General features: G+C 51.0%; 1 protein-coding gene across 5 annotated transcripts in view; it reads right to left on the reverse strand.

The window, feature by feature from the left end:
• The window catches only part of LOC121094654 (USP6 N-terminal-like protein), an 82,725-nt gene that overhangs the window by 50,965 nt on the left and 6,980 nt on the right, over window positions 1-24,780 (reverse strand). For all 5 annotated transcript variants that reach the window (XM_040608579.1, XM_040608582.1, XM_040608580.1 and 2 more), the window contains exon 2: window positions 18,302-18,383. The gene's annotated coding sequence lies outside the window, so the exon portion shown is untranslated. The remainder of the gene's footprint in view (window positions 1-18,301; window positions 18,384-24,780) is intronic.

Genomic DNA, 24,780 nt, shown 5'->3' on the forward strand with positions numbered 1-24,780 from the left:
GGGGGCAGCGGACACTGACACAGGTGGGGCTTAAAACAGATCACCCGTCATTTTACAAGAAGGGGAGGGGGGGGAAGCAGAAAGAAGCATCCCACAGTGTGCAGACTTCAGGACCCACTACCAGCCCTGCAGGGTCACAGCCCTTGGCTAAGCATCTGCTTGGCTGGAACTGGTCTGCAAATTATAGAGTAACTGGAGGCTTTAAAAGCCTTGCAAGAAAATGCAATAAAACAAATCAAAATTAACTGGGCAGGTTCTGTGGGACAACTCATTTTTTCCCCATCCACAACAACGCCACGCGGAGAGACGTGGCGTGATCCCACCCACTCTGGCAGCACGTCTGGCCGGGAAGGGCAGGACACGTCACTGCGCCAGGACACGGGGAACACCCTCCGAAGGGCTCTGCTCACCCCGCGGCAGCCAATGCCATCCCTACACAAAGCCTGCAAATACATTTAAGGCTCAAAAGTCATCTGAAACAGGTCCATTCTCCCCTCCCACTCCGTAAAGACAATCCAAATTGGGTCATGTCCTGACAAGAAATGAATGACACTCATTTAAGCCCCCGCTGCAGCGCTGACATAATCTAGGTCCTTTCATTCTCCTTGTACTGCAAGTGCTAAAGATGCTTTTGTATATCCTCTGAAGTACTCCATTTAAAAAACCATGGTAACTAGGGCATTGCATTCAGCTGCTCTTGAAAAAAAAAAAAAAAAAAAAAAAGCCATTCCCCTTCCCTCTCAATAGGCTCTTAGGAAAAACATTGCCTAATTCAAACCCGGCTCCACCAGGACGCCTGGAGCTGGGCACTAGGGATGGGGCCGAGCACAAATACCGGGTACCACTTGGCTCTGCGGGGGACGGACGGACCACCAGCAGTATGATGGAGAAAGATTGCCCTTACCTGTGCCCTGCGGCTAAGCAGCACCCAAAAGTGCCATCTGAAGTCACCAAGCGTGACAGCACAACTGCGGCATTCAATAGCTAAAACGTCGTATTTTCTTTAGAAACTACTAAACGCCCCTAAACCTCTCCAATTCTTTTTACGGGATGACAGGATTATTCCGTTCCAGTATTTTAGCGTGACACGGGCCAGAGGAACCAAGAAGCAAGTTTTTCTGTTCTCTCTGCATGGCACTAAAAGTTTAAGAGGTCTTGGTGTTGGGTTTGGGTTTTTTTTTCCTTGCTTGTTCCTAACGCCTCAGAACTGTGACACTTTCCTGCATGGCAGCTTCTGAAGTTCGTCTGCTGGCACCAGCGTCCTCCTCCTGTCTGAAATGGAAACATTCAGAGGTGTGGGCACAGAGATCAGATGGAAAGAACAGGGCAGCCCCCACTAAAAAAGCCATTAACTGGGGGAAAAAATACCATCGTAAAAAAAGGGCATTTGTCTAAGATCGAAGGCCCGTTAGTTGGGTGTTTTGTTTTGTTTTTTTAAAAAAAGAAAAACATTCATAGGTCTACATTCATTAAATAAAATAAAAATCACATGCACCAGCAGCAGAAAGTCTAACAACTTTAACACGACCCAACTGTTCCACCATTCCTCACAGACAATTTTAGCAGACATTTTCCAAATCCCACTACATAGTGTTGTGGAGCCACATTTCAAGATTTAAGGTTTTAAAAACAGAAGCCTTTAAGCTCAACATCTGCAAAAATATCCCCCACCAAAAAAAAAAAAAATTTGGAAAAGTTCAAGCCCTATCCTGTTAGGGAGGCTATTCCCCCCCAGTGATGCACAGAAAGACACTTTGTGCCTGGTTGTTAGGAAGCGGCACTGGACTCATGGCAGCGCTGCACGGGACTTCGTAACAAAATTCCTGCCCCTTGGAAAGAGATGCCAGCTTGGGAGAAGACAGGCAGTTTCAAAGACTTCAAGAACACATTCTTCGAGGGGGGAAACTGAGACACGTAATGGTTAGCCAATTCCTCACGGAGCAGAAAATTTGTTTCTTCTGACTAATCCAACACCATCTTTGCTAAGGCAGGCTGCCGCAGCGAGAGATGTGCGAGGGGTGAACTGAGGACAAGCTCAGCAGTTCACTTTTAATTCCCTGACTCCTCCAGCCACCATCCACTGTGTTGGTTTTCAGGAGGAAAGCAGGAGAAAGCTCATAAAGGAAAAGAGGACGACAACACCAATTCGGGGAAATGCTCGCAGCGAGAAGGGTCAGCCCCGCTCGTGCTGGACGCGGGGCTGTCAACCCGGTCCCAGCAGACCTTGGTCATCTTGTGAGATGCACAAAGACTGAAGGCGTTCCAAACTGTTGTGCCCTTATTTCTAAATAGAGGGGAATATATTAAAAGAAGTCTTAAACTTATGTAAGCAGCAAAGAAAAAAGCTCAAAATAACGAGGGGCTTGCGTGAGACGCCCCCGTTGCCACTGCAACAGGCGCACAGCAAATGAGCAGGGTTTTTATAGCCGGTATTTGGCATCGTTTTGTTGCTATTTTTCTCGAGACTGTAAAAGCACACTCCCTCACATGAACCTCACAGGAGGGGGGGGGAAATAGAAAAAGCTCTTACTCCTGGCATCGCTCTGGCAGACCTCTGCTCAGTTGGGCTTTTGAAGGCAGAACTTTTGTTATGGGAATTAAGGAAGAGAATTAACACTGAGGAGGGTGCCGAGGAGGAGCAGCAGGGGATGAGCACGGCAGCTCTTGGCTGCGCTCCCCCATCCCGCACGAGGCAACTGGGAAGAGCCCGAAGAGTCACACTCCAGTTTATGAACGTTTCAGCACCCACCACCTCCTCCAAGCAGCTGCCCAAAAGCTGACCCAAACCCGGGCCCCCTGCCACAGCTAACGAGCTCCTCTAACACCAAGGCTTGGTGGACACCCTCCGGCACGTGGGCACGGCACGCGCCGCACAAGCACAGATGCTCCCTGCTCCTCCATCCCCTGCGCCACTCATGCCGAGGGACACCAGCCCCTCGACTTTTCATCAGCAAAGGCCGGCACTGCGCAGGCTTGGCTCCAGCAGGAAGGCAGAAGGTCAGGAGAAAGCTCTCCAACAGCATCTGACTCTGCTTTGCCAAGCCAGACTGTGCCGACATCCATCTCACAGCAAAAAGGACACACCAAGCCCAGGGAAGTTTAGCTCCCAGGACTGCTAATGCCAGCTACATTAATTATATAATTCATATATATATATAATTTATACAATAATAATAAAAAAAAGGCCAGTTACTTCGTTTAATGCATAACATCTCCTCCTTGCTTCCGGGGAAGGGCATGGCACACCTCAACCCGACAGCAGAATGTTGGTGGTATGTTGTCACAAGGTTCTTCAGAAACACGAAAGAGCAAAGCAAGTGACTTTCATTTGGAGTAAGAGCTGGAGAAGGTGGCACAGGGGAAAACCGCCAGCCAAGCGCTTTTCAGAGAGCAGACGACAGCAGCCTGGTTTTGCTGCTGCTGCTCCCCACCTAACATCAGCCACGTTCTGGTCCCAGGTGAAGCACAAATCCCACACGCACAGCAAATACAAGCCCCACGGGAAACAGTGACAGGTACCGTGAAGCATCCCCAAAAGCGAAAGAAGTCCCAGCAAGCCACCGGCACTCAGCCAGGCAGGCAACTATTCCTTCTGCTCACATCCAGCATCAGTGAAACTAGTCCTCTTAGTGTTTGGGAGCCCTTGCCATGGACAAACGCCCTTCTCCATCTGATCTAGCACCAGCCACCAGAAGATGGGAAGGGGAGTTTTAAGGAAATCCCACTGGAAAGAAAAACCAAGACACACAGGAAAAGTTTCACCAAAACCAGTCAGCACCCAGTTTCTACTCTATTGCAGTTGACGGATCACCAATCCTCTCCACACGGAGCAGCACAGAGAAAACACAAGGCTTGGCACACAAGTAGAGATTTGCAGGCTTAATTTCTAGCCTGCTCCCTTCATCAGTCACCTCGGGCCACCTCAAGCAGCAGTGCTCTTGCACAGGACCCTGGGCTTTGGATGTGCTGGAGTTTTAGCTGTATGGACACCAGCTCAGGCAATTTTGGGGAAACAGGGCTGGCTATTTTCTTATCCCTGCATTTAGAAAACTGAAACGAGTTCGTTTGTAGCTTTCAGTACTTTTAACCAAGTGATTAAACGGAGAGAGCAGCCAACTTCTGTCTTCCTCTAGATGAACCGCTGAGATCACGCTGTTAAGCAAGCAGCGCTCTCACTTTGTTTTTAGCTGGAAAGACTGAGAGCGCAAAGGGGTGCCCAGCCACGGAATGGAAAGACTGATAAATTGCCTAATGTTTCAGAAAGAAAATAAATGCAAGATGTGCAACAGAAATGCCTGCTGCGTAATAGATGTGGGGTCATGTGGGCATGTTTCCAAATTCCTTCTCTTTAGTATGCTCAACAACTCCTCCAGCAAGAAAGTCAATGCAATGAAGCGCAGCACGCTTTTTCAACTAAGCCTGCAATTACCCCATCTTCTTGCCAATTAGATGGTTGCTTCTAATTCTCTTCAAAGCGTCCACAAAGTGTTTGCCTGGACGCAGACTCCAGAGCAGCACGGCCAAGGCAGACAGTGTATCATCATGAAATATTAAGCCATGGGCATCACAAAAAAAAAGGCATCTATGTACCGAGACCAGAAACAAAACAACCTGCAGGAGGCCACTGGTGTCATGCAAACCATGTCAGTAACAAAGAACGACTGTTCACAGTGAAAGACCATGAGACAGCAGATTAAAAAAGTCAAACAGAAGGAGGAAACACTTTTTCCAAGTGACCCACAAATGGGCTGCGGCATGTTCTGTTACTCAGAGCAAGTTACAGAAACTGTCTGCAAAGCAAGAAGCAAACTGCCGAACAAGACCGCCTGCAGCTGTCAAACCCAGTGACTCATTCTGCTTCCCTGAGGATCCTCTCTGGTGGTCACTAGTGGGGGGATACTGGCCAGGCTGGAGCCGTGGTCACTAGTGGGGGGACACTGGCCAGGCTGGACCTTGGCTGGAGCCAGCGTGGCAGGTCTGCCCCTCTCGAGCTACCGTACCCCGGCGTTAATGACAGCAAAGCTGAGAGAAGGCTGGGCAGCAGCATTTCAGCCCCCTCCCCCCGCATTTGAAGAGACCATCTCTGCCAGGGCTCTGCAATATGAGCAGACCACGGAGATCCTTGTAACCGTCCTTGCACCACCACCACCACCTGCGCTTCCTTGGGCAGAGGGTTCGGAGGGGAAACGCTGTTCTCTCTGGTGCAGAGCCCCAGGCAGGGAGACACAGCGTGTCCCACCTTCTCTGCAGCGTGTCGCTCTGAACCAGAGGCTGCAAGAGTTCAAATGGGACAAGAACAAGTGCAGCAATCCTTCATCAACCCAAAGTCAGCACAGACTCCAGAACTGAGACCCCCAATGAGTTGCACAAAATTTATCCAGCATCCACAACCAGCAGCCCTTTATAAAAGGCATCTGCTCTCACGATGAATTGCCCACGAGCTTTACAGAGGAAGCCTGAGGGCAAGAGGCACCTCCATCTGCCTGGCCATCCCTGCCACATCGACCACTGCAATCTTAGATGCTTCAACAAGCAGATCGTGCTTGCAAAAGTCTTGCACCACCAGATCGGACGAGCTTCCAGGAAAATGCAGCAGGATCGCCTCCCTACACCATGGCTTTTCCACAGCAAACACTTACCAAAACCATTAACTTGTGGATGACGCCAGAAGGCTGTAAAAACCAGTATACACACAAGGAATAGGAAGATGGTGCTGTGCCACGGTGCTGAGCAGCGAGGGTTTCAAGCCGCTTTATTCCTGCGCTTGCCCTCTGGCAGCTGAAGGACCAGGGCACTGCTTGGGAGCTGCTCCTCTGCTTCACCAAGTGTCCAAGGTGAAGCCTGGCACAAGCAAACCTGCCAGGGCAGCTTCGCGTGCGATCTTCCTCCAAAACGAAACCCCCTCTCGTTAAGGGCGGAAACGGCTGGGGCAGGGAGGAAGCCGCTCAGCTCACTTTAGGGTTGCTCTCTCAGAAGACGCGTGAACGCAGCAAAGTCCGGGAAACAGGTTAATGGCTCACGCAGAGGGCATCTCCATCTCGCCCGAACCAGAAGCAGATGCAACACCAGCAATACGGGGCAGGGAGATGGCCCATCCTTCTCCCCGTGGAAGCAACCATCCAGAACAAATTACCAGCAATGATAATCAGGCGGAGGTCTCTTCTGAAGGTTTTCAGCCACTTCTGCCTCAAGAGGGGAAATCATAAGGACTTTATGCAGATCATTCAGCTTGTCCTCCAAGCCAAGGCACCTTGTCAGCTTCCTGCCTTGCTGTCACAAGTCATGCTTGCACCTAAGAGGAAGCATTTGCTCGCTGCTGCAGCTACTTTCCAACCAAGCTGACCAAATCTTCCTGTTTCTCTGTGCTCCTCCTGTGCTTCCCGCTCCTGGCAGCTGCTCCAGGCATCCGTGCAACACCAGGTTACTCACTCCTGAATACAAGGAGCCAAGGTATTATTAAAATGATAGGTTACTACAATTTTACGAGGATGTTCTCACCAAGCTGCTGGTTTAAATAACAGACTGAGCTCTACGGACATTACGGACAGTAATAATGAGAGTGATGATCACAATTAAAAGCCCTAGGCCAGCATCTCTCACTCCACAGCGAGGTGAAGATGAGTGACGTGGCACCAGCCGCCTCCAGGGACCGTTCAGCACAGGGGTGTGAAACCCTTTGCTACTGGAGAGGTGCACGCAGAAATGTGTTGTGCTTCAGGGCAGACAAATCCCTTCCCTGAGAAGGTTAAAACCAGGACATCCTCTCCATGGGGTCTGCGCAATTCATGGTCCCCCAGCTGTGAGAAAAGGAGAGCTGACAGCAGTGCCGACACAAGCACCTGTTCGCTAGATTTACGTGCAGCCCACGGGCATATCATACCTGCTCTTTATGTTAGGCATCCAGCAAAAACATCCCTTCCTCTCGCTGCTTCTCCCACCTCGTACCAGCCAGGCTTCTGGCAACCAGGAGAGTAACCAAACAGCCCTCCTGCTCCCACGTTGGCAGGGACGGATCCTTAACCCAGCGTGACAAATGCTACCCTCATAAAAACACTAACCTAAGCATCTCTGCCTGGTGTCAGGCTTTCAAATAAAGCAACCCACCTCAGCACGAAGCTAAGTGCCCTTCCTGCCGACCAGGGCTCCTACCATACCTCCACGAGAAGATGCTCGTGCAGAGCAGCCAAGCCAGTCCCTCGGTGCCGCCGCACACCGGCACTGCACCCTGCTCTACCACACGAGCCGAAAAAGAAGGCGGCTGCTGCAGCGCCGTACCTTCTCACCGCATCAAAACCACGCTGCAGAACAGAACTGGAGCTGCCTGCAGAAGTGCATTTCAACTCATCTCAACAGAGCATGACCCGAGACGTGGCTTTCCCGCATCTTAGCTCAGCGCCTTCCGCCACTCTTTGTCACCCAGCCTGCTTTTGCCCAGGACTGCACCCCAGGAACACCAGCATCACCATCACCAGTCTACAGAATGCCTGCCAGCTCCAAACGGCAGGTTTCTGGCCAAAGCAGCGAGCCTTTGGAGGTCTCTGATGGTTTGTTTTTTTCCCCTCCCTCACCTATATCGGTTCATCTGAAGAGCAGATGTTTCCTTTGTTAGTTTTGGATTCTGTTTTGTCGGGAGGTTTGCTTGCTTTTGTTACTTGAGTCCTCTTCACAAAAAGCCCAGCTCCGGGCTGTGGCATAACCCTTGCATTAAGCAGGCTGGCGGCTGCTCTTTTCGACCCACTAATAATGGCTCGGGTTTTTTTTCCCTCTTCAATTCCAGGCTAGGCAAATAGCTCAGCCTCCGGGGAAAAAGATATGACGATTTCATATCTCTCAAACCAAGCAGAGCATTTCAATGCAGAGCCTGCAAAACGTGCACTGAGCCGGTGCCCTCCGGCATCTGCTCCGCCGAGGGAGCACGCCGGGGCCAAGGCTATCAAACGGAGCGGACCCACAGCTCCCGGCCTCTTCACTGCCCTGGGTGTACCAAAAACCCATCAAGCATCCCTCTCCCTGCCGCTTTCAGAAATGGCTATTCTAGATTTGAAAGGAAAATAACGTGCAACTGAACTGAAGCCAAAGACTCGTCTTCGGTCAGGTCATGCGTCCCACCAAAAAGGAGGTGGCTGCCCAATCTGCAGGTTAATCCAGTTTATAAAGTACAGTAAGTAGGACTGCTGTGACTTTTCAAGTCCAGTCCGTTATCCAGGGCAATCCTTCACTAAATATATTAATAGTTAAGTACAATATGAATAGTTATGTCTGCAAGTACAGTTTCACGCAGGTAAAAATCCCCACCGTCTGCATTTGGCACGGTGCTCCTATCATACCAACACCTAAATCATATTTTCATCTTTGCAGCTGCAACTGTTAAAGCATCGGGCATCTCGCTCCTCAATTATTAACACCAAGTCTGTTTTCTCATGCCTCACCCTTGCAGCTTTTGCAATCTTTTAAGGGACAGCAGGGGGTCTTGGAAGGACAGAGCCAAGCGATCCGTGCTAGTACAGCTCTCGGAGCCATTTTAGCTACACCAGCACACTACTATCATTACCTCATCAGCGTAACGAACACTTTATGGCAAGGTTATAATACTAGGCTGTTTGAAAGGTGTGCCAGCTGCAAGCCCTAACCGTGCTATTTTGTGTGACAAAGCGTGCCAAGCCTGATACCGTGCCCCAGCAATGGAAAAACCAGACTTTCGGGCAGATCCCCAGGATCGAGCAGACGCAGCAACTGGTTTTTCCACAGACGCTGGGAGCTGGGTACGCTTGCAGGCTTTTCCATACCAGACGCACAAAGTCCCTCGACTCAAAGGAAGTTTAATCCAAAGGGTTTCCATCAGGAAAGCAGGAGTCTCTTTCACAGCACGCCTGCCAAACCGCTACGGCTAGAAAGCTCAAGCAAGCTGTACAGTCCAGGGATATTTTATTTCTTCCCCCCCAATTAACATACCAATAAACTTGGCATCAGGCTACTTACAGAAACGTTCTCTCTCAACGTGAACGCTAAACATTTATCCAAGAGAGCTTCTTAAGTGAGGTAGAGGACCGGCTAATTTAAACGCAAGCCAGCCTACCTGGAGGGTTGTTAACACACCAGGCAAAACGAGCCGGAGGAAGAAACCGCTGCAGCACGGAGGGGACTGCTGCCCACCTTCTCCTGGAGACCTGAAGGGCATCCCCAGTGCTGGTGGCAGAAAGAAAAGGCAGGTTTTTTTGCCTCGGAAATAATACTCAGCAACTGTGTGAATTCAGGATTCAGGCAATCGTCAAGTACAAGCCCTTCTGAAAATTACATTTTTTTTCATTGACCTCTAACCAGGTTTTTCGAAGAGGAGTATAATCAACTTCTTACCTTATGCTTTGGCACTTGTAGGTAAACATGGCTTATCTAAGGGATGCTGCAGTGACGTGCTTAGGTCCCTCATTATGCTATTCCTTCATTTAACCCACACATAAAGCCTCTGAAGGCTGAACGTCAGTATTTTCGGCTGGTATCTGAAAGCAGCCAAAGAAACAGCTGCTTAGAGCAACCTTAAGAGAGACGAGGTTAAAGGAGGAAAGAAAGTGCATCTTTTCCTATGGAAATAGAAGTCAGGACCATGCTTGGACCATCATTCCAGGACAATATAAACACCACATGATTTCAAAGAAAAATAATGAATATCCCTCCACACCTATCAGCAAGCTTCTCAGAGGGGCTGACGCAGTGAGATGACTTGAAAAGAGGTCAAGGGCTGAGAGAGAAGGACACAACCTCCTCTGCTCAGAGGCCAACCCATCACTAGCAGCAAGCATGCACACTACAGCTGCCCTGCCAGAAAACCTAACCAAGGAAAAGCACCTCCCCCCAAAACCCAGAAAGGTTTTAACTGCAATTAAAAATACTCCAGTTTGCAGTTTTAAACACATGAACTCAAAAGAGATGCTCTGAGAAATGTTCCTCTCATGTGGTTTCTCTAACGGCATCGTCATTGCAGTATAAAGGGGAGAAACTAATTCATTCAACATGCCCTCGCCCTCCGGTTCCTCAATCCAAACATCTCTCTGTGGCCATTTAAGGAGGCGGATGACATGGAAGCTGTTTGGACTAAAAGACGTGCCACTGGTTCCTCACATGTGGATTTTATTGCAAAATTTTGGTGTTGCACTGGGAAAAAAGCGAATTCAAAAGATAAATGAGAACGGCAACTTGAGAAAAAATTATTGATCTCTACATGTGTCCATCCCATTCTCCCCCTCCACCCTTTTTTTAATTTTTTTTTTTTTTTCCTGTCTTAAGGGGCACAATAGCTGAGGAGCACGTTGTTTGTTAGAGTCCATCCAACCCAGCTGGTCAGCTGCAGCAGGATTGCACCGTTCAAACAGTTAACACTCAGGAAACTTTATCTCCTGAGCATCAGACCACAAGCTGCAGCCACTGCAAGGTCACGGTACTTAGCTGGCAGCTGTGGGTGTCTTGCATCCTGTCCCCGAGCAGCTTGCTCATCGTGGTCCTCCCACTGCCACAGCAGCAGGGTCCCAGTACCCAACGGACAAGGAGCTCTTGTCCCTCTCGACAAGATCTACGTTGATTAGCAGAGAGGGGAAGAAGTCAGACACATCCTAGGAGACACCACTGCTATGCCTCGAACACCATCTACCCGGGTTGATACAACCCAAAGCCTTTCACCAGTATTCGCTGCTCAAAGGGGAGGGGAAAACCCAAAAATGCAAATAAAACCCACTTCGCACTTACAAGATATTCGGTTCCAAAAAAATCTGAGTGCCGAAATTCGTTACGGCAGCTCATTTTAAACCGGGGAAACAAACCTAAGTCCTTGCACAGGCAGAAGTTCACGCTCTGAGCAAACCACGGGAGGTCTGCAGATGCACACCATGCTGGCCGCAGGGTCCAGCCTTGGAGTCCAATGGAGGTAAAGAGATAAACGTCCTTGGGGCAGAGCTATGTCAAGTCTGATAATCACATCTGCATACAGATCCCAATAACGACAACCTGTTATTCGTGGAGGGAATTGGGGAGTGGGAAATGGGCACTGGGCTGGAAGAGTAGAGCATATTTAACGTGTGGGATGCTCTGTAGAAACCAGAAGTAGCAGGGTTTGTTATGTTGTTAGAAATATTTTGACAAAAGTCAACTCCACCAAGCTTAGGAAGTCCTGCTTCAAGCTGAACTTAGCGCGATCTTAACTGAAACCTGGCCAAAAACCAAGCAAAAGGCCGGCAAGAATCATGCTTTCAGAAACTCAAATGCTAGTGCTACAAAAGTGGTTTTCCTGCCTGGAGCTTTGAATACACCACCTCCTCTAACAGGAAAAAAATATTTTCTGCAAAGTGACCCAAAGGACTCCAGAAGCATTCAGGAGACTGCTTTAGTTGAAGTCAAAAGGGGGGGGACGGACAAAAAAGCCCATAAAATTGGAAGACAATGTGAACAATGCTGAGCTATTCATTCAAAAATGAAAGCTGCTGCTGGGAGAGAAGGGGAAATGCACACCACAATAGCTTTGGAAAACACTGCCCAAAACCCTCAGGAAAGAAAGAAAAAGAAAAACATACTTTCAGAAATCAAGGACGGTACCAGTAACACAGAAGAATTCCAGCAGTTGCACGCTAGGAAATAACGACCAAAAAGAAAATTGCTGTGGTCGAGCTGTTTATCCCAGCTCCCATGAACCTGGCTTTTACCAGGAGCGCCTTTAGCAGAAACCCAGCACAGGGGTTTCGGTGGCTCCCAGCACTCGCACCGAGCAGGGATGCGGCCCCCGGTGCCCCCCAGCCCCGCGTGTGGGACCAGCTCTGCCCCCACTCTGCACTGCCACGAAGGACTGACTGTGGAGGGAAGGAGGCACCTCGGTGGCCGTGTCAACCCCTCTCCATCCCCTCACGTCTCAAAAGACAAGCTACACCCCCCCCCCCCAACATCTACATCCCAAGATGGGACGATGCACACGGGGAATAAATATGGGGCTGTGGGCAGGTACAGCAGCACACATCTCACCCTCCCATCTGTCTGCTGCTTCGTCTTCTTCCACAGATGCCTCCTTTAAAAAATCCTCGTTGCAGGAGGGACACAGCAGGGGCATCTTTCAAGCCACCACCGATCTCACAGCGATGAATCTCAGCATATTTAAACGCAACCTGCTGAATCCCTGGGAGGCTGCGCTTCTCCTCCGCATGGTCCTCAATGCACAGCACGGGGCTACGGAAACCCACGGGGGCTGATGGCAGCACTGGCAGCATCACTGCATGCCACGCAGGTATCTGTCCCTGTCCTCCTAAAGCAGCCTTCGACAGTCCTGTTTCCACTCAAAGGACGCCCAGTGAGGCCCCAAAAGCAGCTATCCTATAAAAAACTGGGTTTAGAACAACGGGTATTTCAGGAATGAGTTAATACACCTGGAATTACCACCAGCTCCTTGCACCGGCGTATTTCCAGCTTACCAAAGCCTGCCACAGCAGTTTTGCAGGGTCAGAGAACATAAACAAGGGGACAGCAAGCTGTAATTCTAGTAACAAACCAGAAACCTTTGCCTTGAGGTTGCCATTTCCACCTTCTTCCTCAGCCTCATCCTCCAGCACCCTGGCAGCCCAGTGTGGGACCCTCTGGCATCCCCTCAAGGGCACTGGGAGGGTGAAGTCCAACCAGAGCTGCACACCAGCCAGCCGTGACCCAGCTCTGCTTCTCCTCTACTGGCTAAAAAGCAATGCCAGACCAAAGATCCTGTACGGCCAGAAAACTGGAGTTCACGTGGACTGCGCCACCCACAGCATCCTGGATCCCAACACGGGATCCAAGCAAGAGGCTGCGACTTTGGTTTCATAAATCACCAGCACACTGAGCCCGTCTTCCAGCAATGCTATCGCTCTCCTTCCCTGGCCTTCAGTTACAGTGTCTCCAAGAGCTAAAAATACTTCTTGTTATTTAACAATCCAGAAATTCTTCTGGGAGCTAGGTAGGATTAAAAAAAAAAAAAAAAAACAAACCACAACAAAACCAAACTCTATCAGATGAGAGCAGCAGGACTCCAAGGCAAAGCATTTGTCTCAAGAAGTGGCACCGTTCAGACAGCCTCAATCAAGGAGCAAAACACAGCTAAAACAACTCTTAATAAAAGCTGTATCTTTTACGTGAGGAAAACAAACAAGTGAACCACACAGAAACTCAGCCAAAAAGAAAAAGCAACGCAATCCCTTGTGAGCCGACAAAATATTAGATAGCCCATTGCACTTCTAGCTTAGAGCGGAAAAAAACAGAATAACCTTAGTGTTTAGATCCCTTCTAATTCTGGGATATGTTTTTTGGCAGCAAGCCTGGGTTTCACCTGAGGGTAATGCAAAAAGGAACATAAAAATCCCCAACGTGAACGACAACTGAAGAGCGGCCATCTGTGTGGGCGTTTCTCTTTCCAAACCAAACGCCGAGTGAAAAGGGTTTTCCAACGAGTCAGCCAAGGAAAGGGAAACTTCATCGAGAACCGCAGCGGGATCTGCCTGGAGAGCATGCTTCCCTCCCCCTGCCCACCAGCAGCCGCCCTCCAGGTTCCTCCTGCCCCTCGTCCTCCCTTTGCAAACCGCGGCAAAAGCTGCTGGGAAGCACGCAACGCGCGGCAGGGCATTACGGAGCCAAGCAGGGCACGACAGCCCCCAGGGATAAGCAGCAATTGAGGCACCAAGCGCTGACCCTCTGTGAAAGCAAACTGAAAGACGCTTCAACCGGCGCTGTCGGCTTCGCAGGCTGCTGAGCACCAACCCTGCGATGCCCCAGGAACAGAGCCGCGTGCCACGGCCGCCCCGCTGCGCCAAATGACGATTTCCAACATGGTGATTTGACCCTTGCAAACGTTGGCCTCCCTGCAGGTAGCCCCCCCTCCCCAAGAGCCACACGCGCAGCCCTGGGGCTCAGCACCAGCCAGGCACAGCGCTCAGCCTGCTCAGAACCCAGTCGGGTGAGAGCAGATGGGGACCTGTACGGGGCTGCTCAGCTTCCACCCAGGAAAGTTCCTTCCAGGGCAGCCACGCTACAGCCGCCGGAGACAGGGCATCGCTCCGGGCAAAAGCACTTCAGATGCACCCCCCGGCCAGCCCAGGACGGCTATTTTCACTGTGTCTTCACCAGGAGACTGCAATATCTGCCCACGTATCTTAAGCGTGCTTCAACAGTATTGGCAAAAATCCACGGATAGCAAAAATATTTTCCTACCAGAGTACTCGAAGCTCGAGGTGGACACCTCCTCCTCCAAGCACTCACCCGCTGGAGCAAAACCCTCCTTGCCTGCACCCCAAGGTCAGAAGGAAAGGCGACCCAGGGATGCCCTGAGATTCCTGCTCATTTCGTAACAAGCCACTGGAAAAGGAAATTGAGCTGAATATTCACATGCTTAAGGCCATTTAAAGCAGAGACCGGCTCTCCTAACATACCAGGGTTCCTCCAGCCTCTGGGGGCAAGAGGCAGAGAGGAAGAGAAATACCTTTTGGGCAGAAAGCACTACTAAGACAGGAGTTCCCCTGAAATAACTAGCAACAGAAGGGGGGAGGGAAGGAAAAAACCCAAAGCAAAAAACAACCACCCACAAACTTTCCCTGAGGAAAAGCTTCAAACTGATGAAACCTCTATATTCAGAGGTCAGCAGATGCGTGGCGAGCGCGGGGCTGACCACGGCAGCAACACTGGGACACGTGCAGAACCCATGTTCTGCATCCCACGTGGAGAGGGGATTTGCAATTAGGATCACAACGAGAGAGTCCCCAGGGAACCAAGGAAAACTGAGTAGCTAAAACACTCCCAGTTTGCCAGCTGATACAGATGTTTTTTTTCAATAGGAAGATAATAACAGGTCTTAGGAAAACATAAGCCCCTCCCTGGAGATAAGAGTGTTGTTTCAGCACTTAATTTTTCCCAGTCTTCCCAGGAAACCCAGCAGAGACTCCCCCAGTGCACGCATTCTTTACTCAAGTTAAATTAGATTGATGCCCCCTGGGAAGATTACTGCTCTAGACAGCTGATGGGTGCTTTTACCTTGATCCTCATGGTGCTCCTACCCCTGTGATTGAAACAGCACTTAGAAGTTTCATTCCCAGTTCTTTTACAAAGAGAAACCTGCAGGCAACGTACACCCACTCGGATCAAATGCAGGAATACACCTAAAATCCTAGTGCCACCTTCTTTCTTCTGGTTTCCAAGTATTAAGAAGAAAATTGAAGCTTGAACCATTTCTTCTTGCTTTCTTAATGGAACCATGACAAAGCTGCTGTGCAATTCTCTGTTACGGGCTGGGGGCAGCAGAGCAGGATAAAGCCAACTGCAGGAGTTAACCTGGAGCAGCAAACAAATTATTTACGTGCCCACACGCAGAGCCAAGCCCTGTTTGTCAGAGGAGTAAGTATCAAAGGCTTTGAACACAGCCCTCCGCTCCCCGCTGTCATCCTCTGGTGCTCACAGCATTAACAGCTAGCAGTGACAGAGATGCCTCTGTGAAAGGGGTGGTAGAAATGTCAAGGGGGATGCAAGATGCAAGAGCAAGACGAAAAGATCTCTGTGCCTCTGAAGGGTAGCTGTCTGTGAGAAGCCAGTTCATGATGCGGAATGGTTGGGAGCAGTTGGTGAAAGCAATGAGGCATATGAAGATCGTTTGTCCCCGGAGCAGCAGCCGTGGAGGAGACAGCAGCACTGCCCCAGGACATCCCACACGCCACCCTGCTCTGGTGGGGTATCTGACCAGGGGACGCACACACGGGGATGGCAGTGCCTGTATCACCAGCGAGTCTCCAGCGGCCCCAAGCACGGGCACAACAGGAGAGCGCAAGGTGCTGCGTAGCCATGCTCTGCCCGGGGATGCTGCCCTTGAGGTGAGGGTCCTAACCTGCTACTCAGCACTCCAACTCACCCGCTGCTCAGCATCACTGCTCAGCGCCCCAACTCACTGCTCAGGGTCAGGCCACATCACCCACCAGCCCGCCAGCAGCAGCTCCCACCCACCCAGTGCTGCTCAGCCTCCGGGGCAGCCGTCACAAGGGAAAACAAGAGCAACCCAGATTGACTTACCCACTGCAGCAAATGCAACGCTGCTCTCCACTTGCATTACCCATCCTTATGCTCTCACAACTGCCTCTCAAGCTATTTTTTTCAAGTCAGCATCTAGGCTTTTTCCTAGCTAATATGACATTTCCTCTCCCTTCCCCCAGCCGGAGTATTTGGTGAAATCGCTCCTTCTGCAAATTGTGCTGCAAATGCTGAACTTTTGCCAGTTAGACAGGGAAAGCCTTGACTAAAAATAAACGTTTCAGAAAATAGATCCCTTCCCAGTATGATGAAGTAGTGTATAATGCATGCAAGCAGACCTGCCAGAACACAACCTCCAGATCTGCATGAGAATCTCATCAAGCTCAGTGACAGACAGCTGCAACCACTGTGGCTTGTCCCGTCTTACAAAAAAATGAATAACAAGGAAAAAAAAAAAAAAAGTGGGGAGTTTGGGGAATGAGAGAGGTAGGGTTGAGGGTGCTGGGGTAAATCAAGTTTCTCCGCTTTGCCAGCGGGAGAACGCGCCACCGCCGCGTGCCTGCATCCCCTGCGAACCGAGCCACTCATAACCCGTGCGGCAGGAAGAGGATGACACGCGTTCCCCGCACGGCCGCTGCAGGAGGCAAAACCAAAGCGCAGGAATCCTGCTGCAGCTGAGGCACGTAAAATAATGACTTGGGCTTTTGCCACCTGAGTCACCGGGAGTCTGGGGCACTGACGCAGTGCTGGCTCCCTCCGACTCAGACGCACCTGCCACAGCTTGCCAGCAAACAGAGGCACTCCTACCTTTGCTGTTCCCCTTCTCAGTGCGGTTCTCCCTTTGAAAAGATGCCTTTGACGCCAGAAAAATAACTTAAGGAAAGGAAAGTATGACGAGAAGGCTAGCAGGGGAAGCACAGGCAGCGCTCTACCAACCAGCTCTGCTTTAAGCTCTGGAATGGAGAGCATGTCTGCTTGCCCGGTGCGATAAATCCCAGGAAATAACAGGGGAATGAGGTGGAAACGGCTCCGCCCCAACTCCTACTCCTCCAGCGCGTCTGCCACGCCACCCAGACAGTCCCGGTGAACCAGGTTTTCAAGAAAGATCACTTTCCATAATGAATCCATTTCACTTTTTGAAGGATCAAGGAATCGTTGTGCGGCGAGTTACAGTTACGTCCTCCAAATGGGCCATCCAGCATGCAGGCAGGCCAAACGCAAGGCAACGCCAGTTTGGGATGAGATCCATCAGGGATGGACATTTTCAGGAAGAGCTTCTTCTGCTCTGTAAGCTCTCAGGACAAGCCGATGGCTCGAGCTCGGGTGCCAGGCCAATCCCTCCTTACCCATCAATGCTCCTGCCACAGCAGCCACTCATCCGCCTCTCGGACCCCCCTGAGTGACCACAACTAGCCAAATATCACACTCCAATCCTGGTGTGTGGTTGCACACACACCTCTGGACAGCTGGGAACATAATTCCAGCTCTTCAAAAAGTAGCCTGCAACCCAGGCCTACATTTTCTTCTCAAAGCACCACAGGAATTGCAGTCAAGGTGCACGAGGACCCACTGGCAGCAGAGCGAAGGGCACCACTGAAAGCACGCTTGGCACCTGGGTGACAACCAACTCAAGTAATCCACTTACAGCGCCAAACAGCTGCGGACAGCACAGATGAGACCTTTTCTGTTGAGCACTGATGCCTTAAAGCAATAACAAAGCAAGTAACTTGTGCAAAAGGATGCCCCGGGCAGCGCAGCGGAGGCATACCCCTCTGCTGCTGACAGCAATCAGCGGCACAGCACAGCAGGAACGATCCTGGGAGGAATAAGCTGCTACAGGCTGTTCTTGCCACACACTGAGAAAACAACAGCAGATTTGTTCATGGTTGGATACCAACATGAAAACAGCTTCCCCCCACCCCCGCTCGGGATGGGGAGCGATGGAAGGCCAGCGAAGCAGGGGAGGGCGCAGCCCCCAGCTCGACTGGCATCCCCCAGCTGGTGCCACAGGAAGGAAAAGGTTGTGCTGACGTTAGCAAGGAGCGTGGCCCCCCAGGAGCCGCCCTGCAGCAACACTGTGTTCTCCAGTGCTTTCCTCAGAGGGCTGGCAGAGAGGCTCCATGCACACCTTACCTTCTGCCTGGGTGTTTTCACATCTGGATAGAAAAAACCTACTCACTGCAGAGCAGCCTCTCCCACAGTATCTGCCAGTCCACACTGGTAAGGCAAGCGGTGCGCACATTCTGCTCTTGGACACGCACAGACCCTCTCCCGCTCGCCAGGAGCACAGCCAACGTACCTGCTCAGAGCGTCGGCTTCTCCAGAGGCACCGACAAGGAGCCAGAACACCATCCCCATCAGCGTACGGGAACTGGCAAATCCTGTGAGCGGTAAGAGAGAAAAGCAATTAGGGACATTAATAAGAACCGGCTGGGGAAAGGTAAGGATGCCACAGCAAGCTCGTGAGAGACGGGCGGCTGTTAGATCCCTGGCACGGCAGCGGGGTCACCCAGCACCGGGCTGTCGGGGTGCTCCTGCGAAACCACAGAGGGAAGCCAAGGTAAAAAGCAAGATGATGAGTCCAGGACCAAGGTTGTTCATCCGACAAAGACTCCTCAACCACCAGTGCAGCGAGGTTAACGCCTAGGCAGAGGAGATGCCGCTGAAGATCTCCTGGTGCACAGCACCTGAGTGATTCCTTATGGTCTGCAGAGCAGGTGAATCCCATCTGGCCTCAGAGCCAGGCCGCTTCCACTTTTTCATGATTACCATTGATTCTTCATTATGGTTTCATAACATAAATGGTTTTACATTTCCCACTGATCCCTTTATCAAGCTTTTTGTACATTAGTTACACAAAAGCTATCTGAGCAAAAGCTGTGACAGCAGCCGCCTCCGTGGGCTGCAGAAACACCTCACTGCAGGCATGCAAGGCGCCTGCTGCCTGCAGAAGAAGCAGTATCGGGGAGGCGGGGGGGGGGGGGGGGGAAGATGTTTTACTGCAAACAATTCTAAGGAGCTGTAAGGAATGTTTTTTCTGATGATACAACCGAAGCAACGGTCACTGCATCCCAGCCGGTTTTACTCTCAGGTTTTACTTTTTCCCATTCTGTTCACACAGCGGTTCAGGGGCAGCCACGAACACGGCGGATGAACAACCATCCTCAAGCATGTTGCAACGGGCAGAGGATTGGGAAGCAGAGGGAGGTACGGGAACAGGGTGGGACAGCTGCTCCAGCCAAAGCACCGAACCAGCAAGGGGAAGGTACGGCATCAGCCCCACAACATCTCACATATTTCCTGCCTGCTGGACCTTGTCAGGAACGGCAAGAAAACTTACTCATGCAGCGCGCTGGTTTACCTTGGACTGAGAAAAAAAGATTTGTTTTCCCTAGTCTCTGTGGGTGACTCACAGACATCAGCCGTTGCCAGCTGGTATTTAAAGAACCGAGAAAAAAAAACCATAATCCATTGGACCCCCACTTCCCCCTTTCTCCCTTCCCGTTATGGAAGGGCTGAAGGCATTTCTAAGGATGAAGACAATGCTGAAGACCACAGCACAGACCTCGGACTCCAGCCTCAAGCTGATTTTTCCATCAACATTTGTAATTGCTCTCCCTGTTGCTTTACATTATCGCACTAGCCAACACACAAGAGTTATTTACTTGCATTGTGTACCTCCAGGAGGGTCTTCTGTTTTTCTTTTGAAGTCAGTAACCAAACCCTGTTCTGCAGTGGAACATAAAGTCTCTACAAAGACCAAAATAACATGACAAATCCAACCTGGCCAATAATCTTCAGTGGCAGCTTATTTATGGAAGTATGGAAAGACAGATTTCCTCCCCCAGCAAGGAAATTTATACTTCAGTTTCACGTGGCTTAAATCTAAAGGGGCGGCATTAGCTTTGTAGGACTCCATCTGCACTGGCACCGACCCGCGCCAGGGCTTTGCACGTGGGGGAGAGCAGCACGGCTGCCGTGCAAACAACCTTTTGTCCCTCCCTCCTCCAGCTCCTTCTTCCTCCAACAACTTTCTCAACGCGACTGCTACTATTAGACAACACTGCAGAAACATCACTGGCAAAGTTCAAGCTCCTCGCCTGCCGGTACTGCTGAGCAAGGCAGAGATGCTTGCAGCTTCTCCTAAGTGCTGCTGGATTTAATCAAACCCATATGAAGGTGGCCTCGCCTGCCTTCCCCAAGCAACCACAGCTCTCAAACAAAGCATTTTGTCCCGCAGCAGCCAGACATACTGGGGACACAGCTGAGAGCCAGGGAACCAGCCCCTCCACCCCCTTCCCAAACTCCCTTCTCACAGCACCCAGCCCAGCGGCATCGCTCGCCCCAGGGCTGCTCCCCCCTGGAGACACAGCCACGCTCCAGGCACTGCAGGGCATGGATGACACACTCATGCCAGCAAAGCTCCTCTGCTGCCCTCCCGCAGCTTCAATGTGTCCACCAAAACATGTATTTCTCAGTGTCACCACCTCAACAACCTCCTTCTGGCCCTGACCTCGATGTCACAACACGTTGCTCGTTGGCAGACTGAACCAGCACGGTAACATTTTGTTTTATTTCATCTAATGCAGCAAATAAAGATTCACCAGACTTTTTAAAAAAGTTTTGAAGCATAGGGGCAGACGACTGAGCGATACCTGCAGAGGGAGGAGGAAGCATCCCCAGATCAGGAGTGAAGGGTGCGAGGAAGGCAGTGGGGCAGAGAAACAGGAGGGCTCCGCGTGGCAGGAGCCAGCAGCCAAGTCCCCCCAGCATAAGCAGTAAGAGAGAAGGGTGGCACTGGCCAAAGGGAAGGCACACGACCTTGGGGGACCTGCCAGACCCCAAGACTGACCATGCGACTTTGCATGGTCACAAGCAGATACACCCACCATAAGAGAATCCCTACTCTGAAGCTTAAATAGAGGGAAGGGGTGTTTCCTGCCATCTTTGAGAAATAATAAAGTTTTCTTTAAGAGGCTTACGCTAATTTTCTCCTCCCCTTCCGTGATGATCTTGCAACACCAGCAATTTCAAGCTCAAGCAAACAGCTCGGGGGGGCCCCCAGCCAACAGCAAGGCTGAGCATCTGCGCTGCTTCTCACAGCAAGGCGCACCACCCGCTGTGACCAGCGCGTACGATGGGCTCCTCCGATACAGGATCCGGCTGGTACGATGGGCTCCTCTGATACGGGGTCCAGCTAGCACCGGGAGAGCCCGCCGGCTCCTCACTCAACAGACCTTGACACGTCATCATCAAGGCAACAGAGTATTTGCAACAAGCACCTAAGACAAGGGCTTTTCAGCTCAAGATGAGTCGGATGAATGTTTATAAGAAGTCAAGCAGGAAGATAAACCTACCCCCAGCCTTAGGGCAAGAGAACAGGACAGCGGGACTGGTCCTGCTCCCTCCCACAGAGGCACTAACACATCAGGCCCTGGTCTGCAGCGTATTTAAGCAGAGAAACCATCGAATCACAGAGTAGTTTGGGTTGGAAGGGACCTTTCCAAGGTCATCTAGTCCAACCCCCTACCCTGGGCAGGGACATCTTGCACTAGACTATCCAACCTGGCCTTGAACGCTCCCAGCCATGGAGCTTCTCTGGGCAATCTGTGCCAGACAACTACACCCTTATATTCAATCTAATATTCTCTTTGATACGTTCAGCAGAATGTTTTATTTAAAAGCTGCAGTCAAAGTCCACCGTTTCATTTAAAACCTGTGCTCAAAGTCCTCCCAGAGGGACACCCCCCTGGGTTAACGGGGAAGCTGAACGTTTTCAACACGTACATGAAGCCGTCAGTCAGCAATGCACCTCGTAGGACTCCACTGACATTGATTGCAGCCTCCCAGAAACATTAACACACTTTGCAATCCTTATTCCCTCCTTCACAGGGAGGCACGCTGGGGTAGAAGCTGGACATGCTTGGCTGGGGGCTACACAGCTGCCCTCCAGCAAGCCGTGCCCACTCCCACACGCTCATCAGCTTAACTGATCCAAAACCATCCTTTGCTGCCAAGACAGCCCTGCCTCCTCCCTCCTCCCCCTTCGACACAACCCAATTATCTCTACGCTTGTGGTAGCAACCATCGTTTGCTTGATCCAACTGGAAGCCATTCCAGAAAGAAGAAAATAAAGGGGAAGGAATTCTGGCAGGAGAACAGCCTGAGATCAGCTAAAGCTGATGGGAAGCACGACCTCAGAAAGATGGCACAGCGGTACATCTGGAAACCTAGATGAGGCTTTCAAGGAACCATGCTTCAACACATCATAGCTTTGTCTTTGCACAGGGGTAAGTCACTTAAAAAACACTTGAACAGCTGCATTCACTGCTGGATGTGCTCATTCTAAAGACCCATCTAAAACAGCCTGGTGAAGTGCTACGTGAGGTCTCCAAACTAGGCTGATGCACCCAGACGGCAACACACCACAGCTATGCAAACCTCGCAGCTTATACCAAGGAACAGCAGTTAAAAACAATTTTTCCAAGAGGTTTGGGGATTATTTTTTTTTTGGTGTGTTTTGCCCCAGCTGAAGGGTGTTCTCAAATATTTTTTTTCAGGAGAAGAGCAGCAAGGACAAGCATATGTGAAGGATCTAGCAAAAACTCTTAAGCAAAGCAGACAGCAAGATGCTGAGAATAAATAGACAAAGCCCTTTCCAGCACCAGTGTTCAAATCCATCTGGACATATCTCAGGCTGTCACAGCAGCCCATAGAAGGGGTTTTCCAATTCCATGCAGAGAAACTCTGGAAAATAAAGACAGAAAACCAGAAGCACTAACTCAAACTCTAAGCCAGCCCTTCACTCTGAGACGTGACCTCCTTGACCACCCCCAGGAACACAGAGGGAGAGCACAGCACAGCCCTGCCTGGTCCCCACAGGGTGGCCCCAGTCGTGTCCCCCCCCCACCTCCATCCCGCTTCTCCTCTGGCACAGGGGTGGATGGAGGGGTCCCAAGAGAGCCGAGAGTCCCGGATGGGCTGCTGGCACAAGCCTTCGCAGCCCAGCCAGCCACCTCACCTCCAAACCCAGCCAGAGCACCATCCCCACCTAAAAAAAGTACGTGCCACGACGCTGCGCTGAGTGGAGGGAGCTGATGCACCAGCATCCCCAGAGGTACCATCCAAACATCCCGGCAGCAGTCCACCAGAGCTGGCCCCAGCTCCTTACAGAGGTGAAGGAGGGAGAGCTCATCCTCTCTTGGTTTTGTAAGTCTGTGCAGCATTAGTCACCAGGCTCCTGACGAAGCTGCCCTGGGCCCCCAGGCGAGCCTTGCCTACCAGCTCTGCCGCGCTCGCACCGAAACCACCGCCTCCGCCAGCTCTCAACACTCAACAACTCAAAACCCTCACGTTCAAGCCTCCTTTAAACACCCTTCACAGAAATACCCAGAGTTGCTCCTTCACTTAATGCGCCCTTTTTTTCTTCCCTGCCCCCCCCCCCCAGAAAAAACACAAAGCTACTCAAATTGAGTTTCCACGGCATTAAAATCAATTAACCAGCTGTGCATCTCCAGCTGTTCTCAGGTAACTGTTACCATGCAGAGCACATGCACACCCCAGAAATATCCCAAAGCATCCTGAAGAATATCACGGACTTTATTACAAAGCTGCAGCTTTCCCCTCTGCAGAAATTCATCCTTATCTTTAGCTTTAAAGCAAAAAAAAAAAAAAAAAAAAAAAACACCAAAAAAACCCACCAAACTAAACAAGCCACTACAGATTGTTTCAAGCCAATTTTTACAGAGCAGAGTCTTTGAAGTCAGCTGCAACTAGCTGTAACCACAGAGCTGATGCTAGGCAGGACACAAGAGCCATCACACAGGCGACATTTACAGCGGGGACCTTTCAATTAAGCTGCGTGCCACCTCCTGGCAGCAGGGACTTGGGGCAGAGCAAGGCCCCTCGGCTTGCAGGAACAAGCAGCCCACTGCACCCACCAAGACACAAGCAACCCCTGCTAACAGACGGAAGCAATGCCCATGCCTGGCTCAAAGACGGGCTGCCAAAGCAATCAAGCCAGGCGTTCGGCTGCACCTCCCCAAAGGTCTCCTGGCCCGTGCTGTGGCTCTGCTTTCCCCGCCGGCATTGCAGCGCCGGGAAGAATCACTCTGCAACGCGGCTTTGCAAGCAGACGTCTGCAGCGGGAGCAGCCTCTGGTGCGCAGCTTCATTCACTCGTTTCTTAATGCAGTTTCTTGAAATAAAACAAGAAGATCTAAATTCCCACTCCGTCGGCTCAGGCAGGACACCGGCTAACCCAACATACTCATCTCCAAGCCTGCCACTTCCCGTAGCCGGAGAATATGGACTAGCAGCACTGTTTGAGCCACAAACTGAAGACTGAGGATGCGTCTCCCAGCCAAGGGCTGGAGGGGCATTCACGCCTCCTGCCCAGCCTCCCTGGGATGGGACCTCCCTGTCCATCCAGCTGCCCCCGTGCTGGATCCAGCACCCTGCAGGAGATAACTGCTTGGGCAAGGACGCTAGCTGGGTCTCCACTGACCTCATCCAGTGGCATGGCAAAGCAGTCCAGTCCTTGGGGGATTACAGCATCCCACTGCAAGAGGCAGCTAATCACGCTTTAAAACACGTCAGCTAGAAACAAGTCCAGCCCCTTCAATGGTTAAGGTCTTCTGAAGCTTATTGGTTTTCTCAGCTGTATGTTATATACTCCCCTTTCCCACCCCCAATTCAACTTCAAATTCCACCCTCTGTAGCTCACAGCATCATTCTCTCGCAGCGTGGGAGACCCTGAGCAGCCTCCAGCCAGCCCTCT

Source organism: Falco naumanni, chromosome 10, assembly GCF_017639655.2.
Source record: "Falco naumanni isolate bFalNau1 chromosome 10, bFalNau1.pat, whole genome shotgun sequence".
Taxonomy (NCBI): Eukaryota; Metazoa; Chordata; class Aves; order Falconiformes; family Falconidae; genus Falco; species Falco naumanni.